Genomic DNA, 19,595 nt, shown 5'->3' on the forward strand with positions numbered 1-19,595 from the left:
ATCATATTTCTGATATGTCTTCTTTTTTCATAAAGTGCAGCTACACTCCATGTATAAATCTTTGAAGTATTGGACATAAAATGCAAATATTCACTTAAGATCTCAATGTTTGAAAATAATAAATAGTTGGCAGAAATATCGAGGATATTAAAATTTGGAATGAATTTTAGCTCCATGATATAGTACCACTTAATATTTGAGCTCAGCTATCAACTTGGAAGACAAGAGTTAGAAAAAGAAAATTATTAGTTCATCTATCAGCCTGGGTTATAATAGCGTGAGGTGTATGTTGGCAATCTGACTTTATGACAACTGAAATCACTCATGTCTGCTTTTTAAATATCCAGTGGTATTTCTATGATCAAATTCTTTCCACTTTTTACATTTTATTTTATAATATGGCTTTTATATGACAACCTCGCACATATGTCATCTTACCCCTTTCATAATTCTTTAAAAGGTTAAATTCAAAATATGTCCTAGAGTTCAGAGCTGACTTATAATTGACTATATACACGTAACATATGTATGTAGGCTATAAATTTTCAATAAGTATATTTCTTCAGAAATATGTGTGTCATGAGATAACAGGTCAAAGCTTTAAATTCTACTTTCCTTCATCTGTTTTATTGATTGTTAGAGAAATGTTAGGGTTTTTCCCACCCCCTAACCTCTACTTGTAACGCAAACAGTCTATTAAATGAACTAATAGATGCAAAAGAGTTTAGAAAAGTTCTGGGCACCAGGTAAGGACTCAATAAATACAAGCTACTGCCATTACTATGACTTCTCCAAAGGCTGTTCTTAAAGCCCAAATACTTTTGCATGAAGTTGCACCATCTGTGTTGACTCAAGCCACGTATTCAAATTAGAATAAAACTTTTTAGCCCCGGAGTTGTTTCCTGTCCTTTCTGATTGTACTTAGGAATACACTACAGAGAGAGAACTAGCTATCGACTCAGCACAGAACTGCATGTTTCTCATTCTGCCTGGGCACAGACACTACCAACACAGTAAAAACCCACTTTAGAGTTCAGAGAGAAAAGAGACTGCAGAAACAGACTTGAAAAAAAAATCCAGTTTAAGTGGAGAGTCATGGGACAGGTCAAAATGGGCAGGGGAAAGAATTTTAGAGAAATGGAAATGCTGTGCAGGTGGCCACCCTGAAGCTAATTTAACTTGGGTCATCTGTGATCTCTTCCAGCTGTGAACATGTACATGGTGGCCCAGTGGCCCAGATGTTCCTCCCTGGTTTTTATGTTGTATAGCCCATAAAATGGAAACAGGATTGGAATTTAATTCTAGGCCTTCACAGTCCTATCATCAATATTTAATGGAGCTGTTCTCTAAAAATATAGGGTCCTGGTAAGAGAGGTCCTGGTTTGTCCCAAGACAGTCCACTGTGCTCTGTAATTTCTCAGCAGCTGCTGCCTTCCTCTCTCCGTTGTCTGTGTCACCCTTTCTCAGAGAATTACTTCTTACCTTCAAAGTTCCCAGCTCATAAGATGGTGTGGTTATTTCTAGTTTATAAGCTAGAAATATCTGAAAAATGCAAGTATGGTGCTACTTATCTTTTTATGGCAAAATCAATTAATTGACAGATATTGAGTATGTGTCCTTCAGTGTTGGTGACTCTACCAACCAAGTGAGGCATACAAAGAAAATGTGAAATGTGGCCAGTGGCCTCAACTCCTTTTGCTTATGGAGGATGATTAACGTGCACCAGTCCATCAGAGAGTGTACAAAACTCTTCATAGCTGTTAAAAGAGAGACCACAAAGATACCTCCTTCTGATCTACCTCCAGGGGCAGCTTTTGGTTCAGGTAGGCTGGACCTGCTGCCTGCAAGTCTGAGTTGAACAAGAGATCTACGTAATGTCTAGAAAAAACCTACATTTACAGAGTAGAAGCCCAAGTCTAAATTCCAGAAAGTCCCCCGTCCCTTTTTTTTTTTCTTTTGTTACCTGCAAAATAAATAGATTCCTAGCTGAAATCTTTCTCTAGTTAGTCCTCTGGTAGAGGAGAGCCTATTGGAGCAGATTTTTTTTAAAAATTCGAATGTGTTTTTATTGATTAGAGCTGTGTACAATTGTAATCTTTCCACCATATATGTAAAATACAGTAACATTCAAATATCCCAGACCAAAATAGCCTACTGACAAATTCTAGTATTGGAAACAGAATAGTTCCATCTGTATTCATTAAAACAAACAAACAAACAAAAAAAAACACTATTGTGTTTATCTTGGAACACTTAAATTCAGATCATTATTTCACAATTTGGTAATCTGAGTAGTCCAATTTTAAGATGACTTTTCTCATTGTGAAGTTTGCTCTTTAAATGTGCCACTTGGGACTTCTCAACTCATCCCTGCATGTGATAAACCTTGGAGTTGGGAACTTGTTCTTCTCCTGTGCCCCAATGTTCTGGACCCAGCCTACCAATACTAGCTTTTTACCCCCAGCCTGAGTGTACCTGCAGAAAAATACCCCTTGCACCTGCCCCCAAATTTCATAACCCACTGATATCAAGATATTCCCTTCTGCCATGTTCAGACCCTCCTTGCCTTCTCCACAGGGCACTGGATCACATGGGTGACACTGGGCAGAATTTAAATCACTAAGTGGGCTCTTTAATGGAACCAAGTAACTTGACCAAGAAACAGTGTTATGACACAGATTTGATGGCCAACCAGAGGTTACTTGTTTCATAGCAATACTCTGGCAGACGTACTATGCACATTAGTCACGGATTCTGACTTAAATTCTCTCCAGAGATGAGACAGAACATAGAAGACGAAAGGGGAAAGGTGAAAGTTATTAAGAGTATCAGACTGCCAGAAACACAATCAGAGCCTTAACGGGCATTTGCTGGGAGTGTGAGGGGAAGAGGCTAGATGTCACTCCAAATTTCTGCCATGTGTTATTAGAAACAAGTGCAAAGCTCCAGGAAATTGTTCAGGCTGATCCGTCAAAATAATAGCCAGTATCTTTTACCTTTTGAAAACAAATGAACTTCTTCAACTTATGTGTGGCAGGCTTCTCAGTATATTTTTATCCAGATTTTGGATATGCCGAGTTTTTTTTTTTTTTTTTTTTTGCAGTAAGTGAAATTCTGAATGCTTTGTCTACCTCTGGATAATCAGAAAAAAAGCCAGTGGATTAAAAGGGACTCCAAATGTGTGTGTGTGTCACATATATTTACACACCAAAGATCTTAAAATCTCATCCTTTATCTAATTAGAAGTTCTACTGAATTACATTTTAGTGAACAGTAATAAAACATTCATTATGTGCAAGAGAGGGTCTTGGCTGCTGAAGTCCTTTAGAAACTAAGAATCCAACTGGGGCAGTATAAGTGAAGACAATTATAATGTCAAGAGTAAGTGCTAGTGGGACATGGTAGCCCATGCCTGAAATCCCAGCAGTTTGGGAGTCTCGGGTAGGAGGATTGAAATTTTGGGGTCAGCTTGGGCAATTTAGTGAAACCCTGTCTCGAAATAAATAAAAAGGACATAGCTCAGTAGTATGCACCCCTGGCTTCAATCCCGAGCACTAGGGGAGAAAACGAGTATGTGCTACATAAACAGTCCAAGGCAAAATCAGGGAAGTGGTTGAAGTTGTTGAGAAAATAGGCAAGAATGAGCAGATTAACATCCAAGATAAGCAAATGATAAGAGCTTTGGTCTAGAGATGGGGCCAAGTAGAGGAATTCTGGGAATGGCAGGTAGTTTGGCTCAATTGGAGGATATATGGATGGCCAGGATGAGAGTTGAGTCAGGAAAAAATCAGTGGGTTTCGGTGGGAATGGGGCTTGCATTAAAAATCACTTGAAGATGTCTCTAGAGAACATCTCCCCAGATGTTCTGAGTGAACTTCATATAGGTGCTTTGGGAAGGTCATTTAGAGAGCAGTATGATCCAGGAAGTGATTAGAGAGAAGAGGTGGAGATTTGAGTTGGCCACTCGCTACCTGACACCAGGCAGAGGCTGTGGCAGCCTGAGCTGATCAGGACAAAGACAAAGACCTTTTGTGAGCCAAGTGGTCAAGAGAAGTCTTGCGGAGGAAGAATGGGCCAGCAGTGGCTGTTCATACAATATAGGTGTGCTAGAAACATGGACTCCAAACCAGTTCATGGTTGATTATGGATGTTAGGGGGAGCTGTCATGAAAAGTTGTGAACTACATTTATCTTTCTGGTTTATTACCAGCCATTATTGGTTTATATTTTTGAAAACACTGCATTTTGAAACATTGTGTAATTTTAATTTCTTGAATTTTCAAATGAGGCTTTGAACTACTTTTCAACCATTGGCATATTCTTTCAGGGTACTTAACCCTCTTCTTCTCTCCTCTCTCTCTCTCATTTGTATTTAGAAGAGTACCAGCTGCCATAAGCAAAATTGATAGTAAGTGCACGATCATTTTAGTGGTATGACTTTATCTTTTTTTCCTTGTAGGGAAAAAAGTCAATTTAGACTGAAATAAATCCTACTTATTGTCAGCCTCCTGTTAGTGTAGTTCAGCACATTCAGCTTCTTTTGAAGGACTACCAAAGAAGCATTCAATCTAGGAACAACATAGGGAAGTGAGACAGAAGTGAACACTAGGTTTGAAAATGATCTCAGCAGAGTTGATTCTGCTGTGATGCGACACATGGCATTCCTAAAAGTCACCACACTGTGCAGAATCATGCCATGAGAACCACAGGCTTATGGGAAAAGTGGAGTGAGGAGAACAGTCAGCAAAAACATCAGTGGCATATATTTAAAAAGCAATAAGAATCTAGTTAAAAATTTAGCAGTTTTATGCATATTCAGTGGTGAAGAAGTACATACTATAGTGAATACAACATTTGACTTTGAAAAGTTTTTTGGGGGAGCTAGGAGCCTGGAGGGTTGCAGCTTAATCCAGAGGTGGAATGGAGGCATCTGAAACCAGACAGAAAGTTAAAACACCAGAAGCCCATGGGTGTGGCTTATGACACCTGAGGAACTGAGGTAGCTGGTAGACATTTAAGATGTGTATATTGGAGATCCAAGATGGCAGACTAGAGGGAAGCTGCATTCCTTGTCACTCTGTAACTTGAGATTCAAACAGAGGAAATACTGTTTCTCTAAAGGCAGTCATCACTGCCCACTGATTCCCTATGGTTTACCCCACATTTGTTCACTGTGATCGCCCCACTCTCTGCCAGCATATCCCTGCCTTATGAGAGCAGGTCCCTCCTTGACCACAGCCTATCATCCACCATTTGCCCATTTGCCCTCCTCTTGCCTGCCCATTGCCCACCTTTCACCTACCCATCGCCCACCACTCAGTGTCCTCCTGCTGGTGGTCCACCAGTAGCCTGTAGACTGCCTGCAAACCACCATTGGATCGTCTGCTGCCTATGTTGCCTGGAAGCCCATTGTCACAGTAGCCACAGGTTTGGCTACTCACAGCCGCCGCCATCTTGGAACACCAGCCAGGGCCTGCAGGTTGGCCGCTGCCATAACTGCCATCTCAGGGCTGGGCCACCTTGGTCTGGGGACACAGGCCAGGGCCTGGAGATACACTGGGGTACCTGCAGGTCTGGTTGCACCTGAGGTCTCTCTGCTCCATGTAGTAGTGGCTGCCATCTGGCTGCCTCTTTGCAGGGTCTCTCCTTTGTATGAGTGCATTCCTGGTGGTCTCTCTGCAAGTTGAAAGGGCATTGAGTTCTTGGAACTGCAGCAAGACAGGGCCTGGGCAGGCTGAAGTCCAGGTCCATCAGATTGCAGCTGGTTTTGTGTGGACCAGTCTGGGCCTGACAAGCCTGTGGAAAGCTAAAGACTAGGGGCAGTTCCCTGGGGGGAGCACAGGTTGAAGAAACTAGAGAAAACTGAGCTCTTTCCAGCCCAGTGAGTCCTGAAGTGCGCAAGGACAGAAGGGGCCAGCTGCAATGGATGGGAACACTGGAAGAGGGTGTAAGGGCATCTTGCTATTGGCTCACCCACTCAACTGGTCTGGCACCCACTGGACTGGAGCTAGCATCAGACTTCAGACAACCCCACCTATCAGTGGAGAAGGGAAGCTGAGAAAAAATTTTAAAGCCAACAGAGGCAATCATTCAATTTTCCATTGAGACTTTCCTTTTTTTCACCCCCCCCCTCTGATCTCTACCATCTTTGAATCCACATATTTTCCATGCATCAATTTATTGAGGAATGGGATATCTGAATATCATATTACAGTTTTGTTGTGTATTCTTATGTTTTTACTTAAAAAAAAAACTCTATATATTTTTTCCCCTCACTTATCTGTCTCCCTGGATTCTCTTTCTCACTTCTCTCATACTAACAGCCAACCTCTATTAATTCCTCCCTCACTCTTACTATAAATATTTACCTCTATCTTCTCTCCTTCTCCCTCATAAACATCACATCTTACATTACTTCTGTTCCCTCATTGTCCATCATTTGAAACAGTAAACCCTTTTAGCAAACTTACTGTTTATATTGTAGACAATAATTTAAGACTTTATTTCTGTTTATTGTGACAAAACTGTAAATGTCTTAATAGGAGCCTTTTGGTTTAAGGTGGTATATTGTTTGCATTGGGTGCTGTTAATGTTGGTCACCCCTTTAAAGGTGAGGTACTGGAAGCTGAGGGACACTATAAGACTATTGGGTAGAATCTATACTGCCTCAGCTCCATACCACTAGATGAGAAGACACACAAATAACATGAAAAAACAAGGGAACAAAGCACCTCAAACAAACCAAGATGTTCCAACAATAGAATCCATAGACAACACAGTAGAAAAAATGTCAGAGAAGGAGTTTAGAAAATATATACTTAGTGGACTGTGGTTGTAGCTCAGTGGTAGAGCACTTACCTAGTATGTGTGAGGCACTGTGTTGATTCTAAGCATTGCAAATAAAGAAATAAAAATAAAGTTCCATCAACAACTAAATATATGTGTATATATATATATACATATAAAAGAAAATCCATAGTTAGGTTGATCTTTGAAATAAAGGATGATATTGGAGAGAAAATACAGGAAGTGAAAGATCACTTCAATAAAAAGGTAGAGATTATAGAAAGGGATCAAGCCAAAATCCTCGAAATGAAGGAAATAATAAACCAAATTAAAAATTCAATACAAAGTATCACCAAAAGACTAGACCACTTGGAATACAGAAACTCAGACAATGAAGACAAAATATATACTCTTAAAAATAAAATTGATCACACAGAGAAGATGGTAAGAAACCATGAATAGAACTTCCAAGAAATATGGGATAACATGAAAAAACCAAATTTAAGATTTATTGGAATTGACAAAACTAAAAGGTGGTTCTTTGAAAAAATAAATAAAATTGATAAACTGTTAGCCATCCAAACAAAGAGAAAGAGAGAGAAAACTCAAATTACTAGAATTCATGATGAAAAAGGAAATAGCACAATGGATACTACTGAAGTACAGAAGATAATTAGAAACTATTTTGAAAATTTATACTCCAATAAAATAGGAAAACTCAAAGACATCCACAAAGTTCTAGAGACATATGATCTATCCAAACTGATGCAGGATGACAGACACAATTTAAACAGATCAATTTCAAGCAATGAAATAGAAGACACCATCAAAAGCCTACCAACCAAGGAAAGCCCAAGACCAGATGAATTCTCAGTTGAGTTCTACAAGACCTTCAAAAAAGAATTGACACCAATATTCCTCAAATTATTTCATGAAATAGAAAAGGGGGAACCCTTTCAAACTCATTTTATAAAGCTAATATCACCCTGATACCAAAACTAGACAAAGACACATCAAGGAAAGAAAACTTCAGACCAATACCCCAGATGAACATAGACACAAAAATTCTCAATAAAATTCTGACAAATCACGTACAAAAAAATATTAAAAAGATAGTGCACTGTGGTCAAGTGGGGTTCATCCCAGAGATGCAACATTGGTTCAACATAAGGAAATCAGTAAATGTAATACATCACATCAGTAGACTTAAAGACAAGAATCATATGATTATCTCAATAGATACAGAAAAAGCATTTGATAAAAATACAGCACCTCTTCATGTTCAAAACACTAGAAAAACTAGGGATAGTAGGAATATGTCTCAACATTATAAAAGCTATCTATGCTAAGCCTAAGGCCAACATCATTCTAAATGGAGAAAAATTGAAAGCATTCCCTCTAAAAACTGGAGCAAGACAGAGATGCCCTCTTTCACCACTTCTATTCAACAGTGTCCTTGAAACTCTAGCCAGAGCAATCAGACAGATGAAAGAAATTTAAGGGATACAAATAGGAAAAGAAGAACTCGAAACTATCAATATTTGTTGACAACATGATTCTATATTTCAAAGATCAAAAAAAATTCCACCAGAAAACTTTTAAAACTCATAAATGAATTCAGCAAAGTAGCAGAACATAAAATCAATACCCATAAATCAAATGTATATCTATACATAAGCAATGAATCCACTGCAAAAGAAATTAGGAAGACTACCCCATTCACAATAGCCTCAAAAAAATTAAAATACTGGGAATCAATCTAACAGAAGAGGTGAAAGACCTCTACAATGAAAATTACAGAACACTAAAGAAAGAAATTGAAGAAGACCTTAGAAGATAGAAAGATCTCCCATACTCTTGGATGAACAGAATTAATATTGTCAAAATAGCCATACTACCAAAAGTGTTATACAGATTCAATGAAATTTCTATTAAAATCCCAATAACATTCTTCATAGAACTAGAAAAAGCAATCAAGAAATTCATTTGGACAGATAAGAGACCCAGAATAACCAAGGCAATAGCAAAAATAGTGAAGCAGGAGGCATCACACTACCAGACCTTAAACTATACTACAGAGCAATAGTAACAAAAATGGCATGGTATTGGCACCAAAATAGACATGTAGACCCATGGTACAAAATAGGAGACACAGAGACAGACCCACATAAATACTGTTATCTCATACTAGACAAAGGTACCAAAAATATACATTGGAGAAAAGATAGCCTCTTCAACAAATGGTGTTGGGAAAACTGGAAATCCATAAGTAACAAAATGAAATTAAACCTCTATCTCTCACCCTGTACAAAAATCAACTCAAAGTGGATCAAAGACTTAGGCAGTAGAACAGAGACCCGGCACCTAATAGAAAAAGTAGGTCCAAATCTTCATCATGTCAGCTTAGGACCTGACTTCCTTAACAAGACTCCTGAAGTGCAAGAAGTTAAATCAAGAATCAGTAAATGGGGGCTGGGTTGTGGCTCAGTGATAGAGTGCTTGCCCAGCACTCATGAGGCCTTGGGTTCAAGCCTTAGCACCACATAAAAGTAAAGTAAGCGTATCGTGTCCACCTACAACATATATGTATATATGTATGTGTGTGTAATAAAACAATAAATGGGATGGATTCAAACTAAAAAGCTCCTTCTCAGTAAAGGAAACAATAACTTGAAGAGAGCGCCTATGGAATGGGAGAAAATCTTTACCACACAGACCTCAGAGCACTAATCTCCAGGATATATAAAGAAGTCAAAAAACTTAAACCCAAAAAATTGAATAACCCAATCAATAAATGGGCTAAGGAACTGAACAGACACTTCACAGAAGGAAAAATGCAATCGATCAATAAACATATGAAAAAATGTTCATCATCTTTTGCAATTAGAGAGATGCAAATCAAAACTACTCCAAGATTTCATCTCACTCCAGTCAGAATGGCAATTATCAAGAATACAAGGAATAATAAGTGTTGGTGAGGATGTGGGGAAAAGGTACACTCATATGTTGCTGGTGAAACTGCAGATTGGTGCAACTGCTATGGAAAGCAGTATAGAGATTTCCTAAGAAAACCTGGAATGGAGCCACCATTTGACCCAGCTATCCCACTCCTCGGTTTATACCCAAAAGACTTAAAATCAGCATACTACAGTGACACAGCCACATCAGTGTTTATGGCAGCTTACCTCACAATAGCTAAACTATGGAACCAACATAGATACTTTTCAACAGATAAATGGATAAAGAAAATGTGGAATGTATATACTGTGGAATATTACTCAGCCTTAAAGAAGAATGAAATTATGGCTTTGCAGGTAGATGGATGGAACTAGAGAATATCGTGCTAAGTGAAATAAACCAATCCCCAAAAACCGAAGGCCAAATGTTTTCTCTGATAAGGAGATACTGATCCATAGTAGGGAAGATTAAAGGAACTTTGGATTATGCAGGGGAGTGAGGGAAGTGTGGGACGGTGGGGATGGGAAGGATAGTAGAATGAGACAGACATTATTATGCTATATACATGTATAAAAAATTAAAAACTAAAAAAAATTATGTGTATATTGGGCTGGGGTTGTAGCTCAATGGTAGAGCACTTGCCTAGCATGTGTGAGGCAGTAGGTTCAAACCTCAGCACCACATAAAAATAAATACATAAAATAAAGGTATTGTGTCCATACTAAAACATAAAAATTAAAGGTATTGTGTCCATACTAAAACATAAAAAAAACGATGTGTATATTATATGCTTCTTGTGTTTTCCAACATGGCTCAGTTCAGGCAGGTGACATTTCTGCATTCAGTTAGTGTTCTAGGAGAAAACTTACATAATGCCCCTCCCCCTGCCAAATTTATTATAGACTTAAATTGTCCCTGAATATATCAATTGGGTTGGAATAAAAATTGTATTTTAACAATAAGCACTATAGCAGAACTGCCTATAATTGTACCCTTTAATTTATATATAAGGAGTTCAAGCCCAGCTAGAACAAAGGAGAGATTGTAGCCAAGTGTGTAGCTGCGCTTGGTGTGGATTCCTCCATGTCAGGTTTCCTTCACAGCAGGACTGTCCACTTCACTCTGTTTAATCTTTTACTGTATTTTTAAAAATTCCTGCCATTACTATAGTCAGTGCTCATGATAATTTTATTTTAGTGTTTGTCTTAATACAGTTCTCAGAACTAGCTCTTTAATGTAGATACCAGCACTTAAAGTGTCTGAAACGCAAATATTTGTTAGTCGGTGAATGAAGTAATGGTTAGTGAAGGACATTAATCAAATCCAGGTTTACTATGGACCCAGTTCCAGACCTAAGAGTGTAGATAGAAATAGAGAGAGGATATATTATATATAGTCATCCTTGGGGGATTTGTTTCTGGATCCTTGAAGACACTAAAACTCAAGGATGCTTGAGAACCTTATATAAAATGGTGTAGTCTTTATATAACTTAAGCACATCTTCTCGTATATTTTAGATCATCCTTGGATGGTTGATAATACCTACTACGGTGTCAGTGCTACATATATAATATATATATATATACTGAATCATTTAGGGAATAATGACAAGAAGAACAAGTCTGTCCATGTTCAGTACAGATACAGTTTATTTTGAATATATTTCCTTTTTATTGGCACATTATAATTAGACATAATAGTGGGATTCATCATCACATATTTGTTTTGAATATTTTGACCCACAATTGGTTAGATTCATGGATGCAGAACCTGTGGCTACGGAGGACTGACTGTATTTGAAGTTAAAGATGACAGCACCGTTTTCATATGTTACTTTAAGTCTTGGGTTGGCTTGGGTTTTAGTAAAATGAGTAGATTATGAGCTTGTAACAGATCACAGTCAAGTTATTTAACTTCCCTAGATAATACTGGTATCTATCTGATTTTATTTTTTGGGGGGCGGGGCGTGGGTACCAGGGATTGAACTCAGAGGAACTCAACCACAGTAAACCACATTCCCAGCCCTATTTTGTGTTTTATTTAGAAACAGGGTCTCACTGAGTTGCTTAGTGCCTCACTTTTGCTGAGACTGGCTTTGAACTCATGATCCTCCTACCTCAGCCTCCCGAGCCGCTGGGAGTACAGGTTTACCCATAGTTATCTAGGTATGATGTCTACACTTCTCTAAAGGATTGATGGAGCAACTCCCATGTGCCAAGGCCCTGTACTGGGACCTAGTGACACAGAAGTGAGCCAAACAGAGTTCTCTGCCCCAAGGCAGCTTACATTCTATTTGAAGAGATAAATAATAAACCTGAAATGCTGCACAGTGATAAAAACTATGAATTAAAATGAGTGAGAATTATAGTAAGGGGGTGTGAGTTTATTTAGATAGATGGGGTTCTGGGGAAATCTCCCCTAGTTTGTAGGATCTTTTTCTGCCCAGTTCTTTGTTGGTAGTTCACTAACTTAGGAGTTAGACCCCTAAGTACACATCTACCTCTTAAATTTCTACCTTCTCTTTCACTCCACTTCGTGGTCTCTGCCAGCTTGTGTTGGTGATGAATCACATGAAAAAAAACTTATGTTGTATGTTGTCAAATCAGCCAAGTATAGAGATTGTCTATTGTCATACAGATTGTCCTGACCTGAATTTAAATACTTTGAAATATGCATCATGGTCATGGGAGAGACAAAATGCTTTCATTAAACACACACACACATGCACACACACACACACACACACACAGCGGATGGGTAACTGGTGGTGTCCTATTATGAGCAAATTTTTAGTCTCAGATTTTGTGACTTTGCCATCTCTGGGGGACTTTCCTCCTTACTGTTTAGGAAAAAAAAAAATCATTCCCTACTGCATTCTAAAGAATTAAAAGTCTCACTTGTGTATTAAGAATATGCACTTTGGCCTGTTAAAAAATTATGATTACCCAAAGGGGGGGCTTTTATGACCTTTTACATTTTTAAAGTATAGCCTTCCATCTGGTTAAAAAATATCTTTTTGAAAAGCCTCTTTATTGTGTTTGCGTTCCCTAGTAAATGTTATATTCATTCCTTAGATTATTTGCTCTAGGGCAAATTCATTTTGGCCTGTTGTAATTTAATCCAAAGGGAGAAAAACATTAACTTAATGAAATCTTAATGGAAAGGTATTATATCTATTACATTTATGTATCGTTTGGTGCCTTAATTATTTTCTCCCACATTATATTATAATTTTTAAGTCTCAAAAAAAGAGAGTTTTATTTACCTAATTAAAATGCAGTACTGCCTTATTTGACGAATACCTTAAAGTATATCTGTTATAGTGAACTCCCATAGACATGTGCAATACACATAAATTGGGTTTAATTTCTAATCAATTGCTATATTAGCCATTTTAGCAGATTGCTGGGCAGTTCATAAGACATATTCTGGTCCATTTGATTCAGTTATCCAATGAGTAGTTCGAAGCAATTAAGTATGTAGCACTATTGTGAACAAACAGATCTAATTTTTCTATTCTCTGAAAAATGGGAGATACCACAAAATCAAATGGATACAAATCTTTTGGGGTCTCATTTAATTTGTAATGTTCTGGTAAGGTTTGAATTTTTATTACTTAGGTTATTTATTTTTTCAATTCAACATAAAATTTCTTGTAATTTTTAAAAGTTTGGTAGTGCGCCATTTAAAAAATTTTAGTTTCATTTACCTCCCTTTCCCCAAAGTGTAAATAAACTCCACAGAAGCAGGGACTTTGTTTTAATCACTGCTGTATTCCTAGTTCACAGAACAAGGCATGCCCATGGTGAACATTTAGTCAAATATGGGGTGGAAAAGCTCTTTAACTGGCACCCCCATGGGGGACAAATAGTAGTGTGTAGGGGTGAAATTGTATATTTTAAAAAGATGACAGTTAAACACCAAAGGTGAGGTGGGGGTATGTAGCTCAGCAATAGAATGCTTACCTAGTATGCATGAGGCTTGGGGTTTGATCCCAACACCACAGAACCACCACCACCACTAAAGGCAACTTTGAAATGGGAAGAGTATGCTCCCCAAAAGCAGCCAAGGGGAGGTGCATGTCTCACTGCATCACCATGGGGTGGGTGGACTGGAATCTCCTTCATACTAGGACATTAATGGGCCTGTATTGAATTCAATCAGTGCGTATTTGAGGACCAGTAATGAATTGTGCAAGTCACAAGAAAAACCCAAAGATGATTAAGATAAGGTCTTTTCTTTCAAAGGGTTAAGTACATAGATGAACCTGTGTGTTTTCAGTACCAACCAGAGATTTTTACATTTCTTCCAAGAGGTCTGCATCCTTGAACCACTTCCTGGGACTTAGGAGAAGCCTCTGAAGGGCTGGACCTGAGAAATCACCCAGCTCTGCCCACCAGGGGCAAGATGTCAAACACTTCTATTTTCATGAACTTGACCTTCGATTCTTGCTCCTTGTGTATGTGTGTGTGTGTGTGTGTGTGTGTGTGTGTGTGTGTATCTGTCTTTAGTCTGTCTGTCTGTCTATCTATCTATCTATCTATCTATCTATCTATCTATCATCTATCTATCTGGTACTAGGGATTGAATCCAGGAGTGCTTACCTACTGAGTCACATCCCCAGTCATTTTTTATTTTTATTTTGAGACAGGGTCTTACTAAGTTGTTTAGGGCCTCACAAAGTTGCTGAGGCTGGCTTCAAACTTATGATCCTCCTGCCTCAGTCTCCTGAATCTCTGGGATTACAGGTGTGCACCACCAGACCTGATTCCTTACTAGTCTTAACATGAAAATTTTTCTAAGTCTAGTAACTGAAGGAGCAGGGACCTGATATTATGCCATCTGGCTTGGTGGGAATTGTCTTTGTTAACATTAGAAATGTGAATGATTACAACTCCTCAGTGCATAAACTGCAGGCTGCCACCAACACTACTTGAAAGGGATGTGTGTGCTCACGTTTTTAGGGACTTTGCTGCCTCAAGAAATTATTTAGTCCCAAATATCTCAGATCCTAAGGAAAAATTAGAAATAGTATTAGTCTCAGAAGGGAGAGAGAAGTGTTACCTTTCCTTGTTGTTGTTAAACCCTGAGCAAGTTATTTAATCCTTCTGAAGCTTTGTCTCCTTATCTATAAACTGTCAATAATAAATCATCCTACCTTATGGTGGATTTGCAAATTAAATGCAGGCAAAGAAAATGCATATGAAGCCCTTAGTAAGGGCTTATACTAAGTGTTCCATGTTAGCTGTTACTCACAGGTTTTTTTTAAAGGTAAATTCATGACTCTTATAAAAATGTCAAATCAACCTGTACTAATGGTATATTTAACTCATTGATTAATGGGAGAATAAGTAAGAAGTTACAGTCAACTCAAGGGTCAATCCAAAGACCAGTCATGTTTAGCAGCAAACAGAAAAGATGAAGTGAACTGACTCAGATGCAAAACTGGCTTTTTCCACAGAGGGAGAAGAAAATCAAGTGTATTTCCATTGGACAGAATTCACTGACATGTCTATGATTGGTAGTCATTCACATTGCTGTCAGTTGTCTTAGAGTTGTAAAATCAATTGCCACAAAATGTGCAGAGACCTCATAGAATCAGACTACCTGGAAGGGCATGACAGGAGACAGCTAATTTTCTATTGACAACATTCATTAATCATCCTGGCCCATTTCAGAATTTTTCACCATTATTTCCTACCAGTTTTAATTATTGCTGGTTCCTTAATTACTTCCCAGCAGTGTTTTGAGAACCGATAAAATCATGCACAGATGCCACTCAATTTATGATGGGGTTACAGCCTGATAAAACCATTATAAATGGAAAATACTATAAGTTGAAAATGCTTTTAATACACCTAATCTACCAACATCATAACTTAATCTAGCCTACCTTAAATGTGCTCCACACTCTTACATTAGCCTATAGTTTGGGCAAAACTGTATAACCCAAAGCCCGTTTTATACTAAAGCATTGACTATCTTATGCAGTTTATTGAAAACTGAAAGTGAAAAATGGCATTAATTTGCACTATCATGAAGTAAAAAATTATAATTATAAGTGAACCATTATAATGTTGGGGACCATCTGTATATGAAAAATGCTGTAGCAGCTATGGTATGTTTTGTAAATAGTATTGAAAGAGCCAGGTGAGGCAGGCCTGTCTGGGTCCTATGTCTGATTCTTTCTGTGTCACCGTGGGCTGGTCACTTAACACCTTTGTACCTTCATTTTTATACCTTTGAGTCCACATGTTAAATATTTGCTGCACAGCATTGTCGTGAAGATTAGATAAGGCAATATATGGGAAGAAACTCTGGAGATGCGATTATATTATTGCTCACAGATCAGTTTGGTGTTCTTTTTTTTTCTTTAAGGAGACTGTAGAAAAAGAGATGGGGTGGTGAGTTCTTAAACTCACAAGGTCATTGTTACTGCAAGTTATAAATCACCTGGAAAAGTCTTTAACTCAGTAACAGTGATTTATAGTACTGCTGTTAGTCCAAAAACACTTTTTCAATATTCACCCACATGTCCTGATGACTCCAGAGAGGTTAGTGGTGCCAGGAATGGTAATGCTGATGACCATGGGGGCCATGTGTCCCTGATTAAACCTATACAGACTTTATTTTATTCTCTTCAACCTCTAACCCCAGTACTGTCATTCCAGAATCTCTCTTGGTTATCATGTAAAAAGAGGCTCCTCGAACCTGCCTATGGAGACCTAAGGAATTTGTAGGAATTGAGAAGGAAAACCTTTGGCCCAATACACTTCTTTCCTGGTCCAACTCTGTGTTTTGTCACTGAGAAGGGAGCAGGAGGGCTTGGAGTGAATCCAGGACATAACCCTGAGAACACAAGGGAGATGAAGAGCGAGCCCAGGTGGGAGGGGTCGGGACTGCTCTGCCTGGACGAAAGAAGGCTGAGCAAGGCCCTCCAGAGGGACAGATGCTTCCACGGAGGCCAGCTTTCTTTCCAACGAGGCTGGGCATAAGGGTAACCAGCTTGAGTCTCAGCTCAAGGATTTGGGTTCTAGAAATGGGAGAGCTTTCTGGCCCAGTTGGGGAATACTAGGAACACACTTGAGAAAGTTGCACTTAGTTCTTTCCTTGAGGTTTTGAGGAGCCAGAAAAGGGTCTCTCCTAACCCAAGAGATTACGGATCAAGCCTCTCTAGAGGCAAGAGACTGGCATGACTGTCCTACCTTGTTTATTATGAGTAAGGGAGCCAGGTGAGTATAGGAGAGCCTGAACCACGGGACCAGCTGCCTGTTCACCTCCTCTCCTTCCTTGCCTGTGAGGCAACCCCAGGACACCCTGCTAATCTGTAACATGACATTTCCATGTTGTCTTTTGGTTGTTGGTCACTTCACTGTTTGTCCTTAAACTGAGCTTCTTAAACCCAGATCCTTGGTTTTTGTCCCTTTGTCTCCAGCCCCTAGCATAGACCTGACACATAGTAGGGCTCCACACATATTTGTTGAATGAGTACATTGAGGAATGACTCCTTGACCAGCTCAGTTCAGGTCAACAGAAATCTCAATACGGGAGATAGCAGTAGAAATCCCATTCAAAAGCCAACTGAGGGGACCAACCCCCAGGCCTGAGCTCCGTTGAGCTGTTCACCATAAAATAGTAGGGAAGCCTGGGTCCAAGTTCCAGCCTTCATAGTGACTATTTTCAGCTTTCTCAGAGACAGCATCTGTAAATAATCAGGCAGAAGCCTTTTATAAAACAACATAGGAAAAACCTCAAAGACTATTCTAAGGCTGCAACATTTAAACAAGATTTTTAACCCATGAGGACGCCAAGATCAACACGGAGCTTCCTGCACATAAAAGCCTGGAATTTCATAGCAGTGTGGGGGCAAAAGCTATGATCGCATTTCCCCCTTTCTGAATTATATACTGCTTAGTGTTAATGTGAGCAGAGGGCTGGATGGAGTCGGGCCTGTGGCTTACGTAAGTCCCACTACAGCCTTCATTCCTTCGGGGAAGCAGCGTCCATAGTGATGGGGCTGGAGGAGCCATCAGGCTGGCTGGACTGTGGAAGGCAAAAAAGGTCACTTGTAGGTCAATCGGTGATTTAAGTCTTTGGTATAATTTATAATCAGACTTTTATTCCACATAGAAAAATGATCAGGGACATTGTGCAATATTTTTCTCTCATAAGAAGATGCTGTTCTGAAAACTGGGTTTAGTGGAGCCCTCAATGTCCATTTGTGGCACATTCTAGTCATTTAGTTTTCTTCCTAATGGGTAGAAGGAACAAGAGGCTGTCCTCTAGTAAGACCAAAGAGATGGCGTTAAATCCTGACGTCAGATGAGCTCTTCAGGGCTCTCCGCTGCATAGTCTCCTCCCCAGGAGGAAAGACTGTTTCTAGAGGATTCTTCCTCTCCCACCCTGAACCAGGAACCCCACCAGCATACTCTGGCAAAGTCAACCTCAGCTATAAATGAGTGCAAAAACAGAGTGCTCCAAAGCCTTCCTTACTCTCAGATCAACCCTGGGCACAGGGGACCAGTATGATAGGAAATTACTGAAAGTTCAGTTCTGTTTCCCTCAAATCTCACCTGCTGGTTTCTCAAGTGATCTGGAATTTCCATTTGGAAGAGTCACTTCCAAGGCTTCTCTAAGAGGGAAGACATGCCTTGAAACTGCAAAGGCTACTGTTTGAACACCTATCGTCACAGCTCCTGATAGTTCATACAATATGAAGAGGAAAAAAAAATCTTTTTATAACAAAAACTGATTTTTAATGTTCTTTTATTAAGAATTTTTTTTTAAATAGTATGTATGTTAATTTTAATCCTGGGTATTCTGTATTGAGGGAAAGGCCACAACTTCATTTTTATATTTCTACTTAGCACAGTGTCTGGTTCCTGGTCTAAACCCAATAAATATTGTCTTGATAAAAATGAGAAGAATATTTATGAGGCAAAAACTCCTGTGGATCCAGTGGTTCATCTTTCTGCAAATTTTGAGAAATTTATTTGAACAAAAATATTCAAGTGAGATTTTTTTTAACATTTATTTTTTTAGTTGTTGGTGGTCCTTTATTTTATTCATTTATTTATATGTGGTGCTGAGAATTGAACCCAGTGCCTCACACATGCTAGTCAAGCGCTCCACCACTGAGTCACAACCCCAGCCCCTCCAAGTAGGAATTTAAAAAGAACATCTAATGTAATTTTCAGTAATTCATACTTTTTACCTTTTGGGTACCATATCTAAAATTGTGCTAATACCTCCTCTCATTTCCACATGCATGTGTTTAGAATGTCATGCATCGACTGCATGTGAACACATACATATATTTCACAAAGCTATTGAAAATATAGATCGTTAGCTGCAGTTATCTCTGGAGAGGAGAAGAAAATTAGAAAAGGGTAAAGAGGACTTCACATTTTTACCCTTACATAGTTCTGCTTGTTTGAATTCTTCTTTTAAGGGTATTCCTCTGATTCTTAACACTGGTCTGACACTGAACATGCATTCATGAACACATATGTGAATAGTTCAATAAAGTGGGCATAAAAATTTGACTCAGACATTCGACTTTAGCAGTGTTGTGAGAGGGATGAAACTGAATTGAGGACTTAGGGAAGAGTACTTGAGCTGGGTCTATTGCTGGAAGTGGCTATCAGACATCAAGGAAGAGCCTTCGGTTGTCACAGGGAAGCTGCATATTTTCCAGTCTGAAAAACTGTCCCAAATTAAAGACTTAGCTGCTGCTGACAAATAACATAGTCCTAATTGCAGGTATCCTTATGGATTTATCTGTTAACGAGACCAATAGCCTGGCAGGAAGATCGCTAAGACTTGACTTGCTCACCTGAGAATGATGGACTG

The 19,595-nt window shown here is 38.9% G+C and overlaps 1 protein-coding gene and 1 pseudogene across 1 annotated transcript in view; one reads left to right on the forward strand and one right to left on the reverse strand.

The window, feature by feature from the left end:
- The window catches only part of Colec12 (collectin subfamily member 12), a 178,172-nt gene that overhangs the window by 66,730 nt on the left and 91,847 nt on the right, over positions 1 to 19,595 (forward strand). The window lies entirely within an intron of this gene.
- LOC124965811 (acylphosphatase-1-like) lies at positions 2,268 to 2,549 on the reverse strand (annotated as a pseudogene).

Source organism: Sciurus carolinensis, chromosome 15 (genome assembly GCF_902686445.1).
Source record: "Sciurus carolinensis chromosome 15, mSciCar1.2, whole genome shotgun sequence".
Classification (NCBI taxonomy): Eukaryota; Metazoa; Chordata; class Mammalia; order Rodentia; family Sciuridae; genus Sciurus; species Sciurus carolinensis.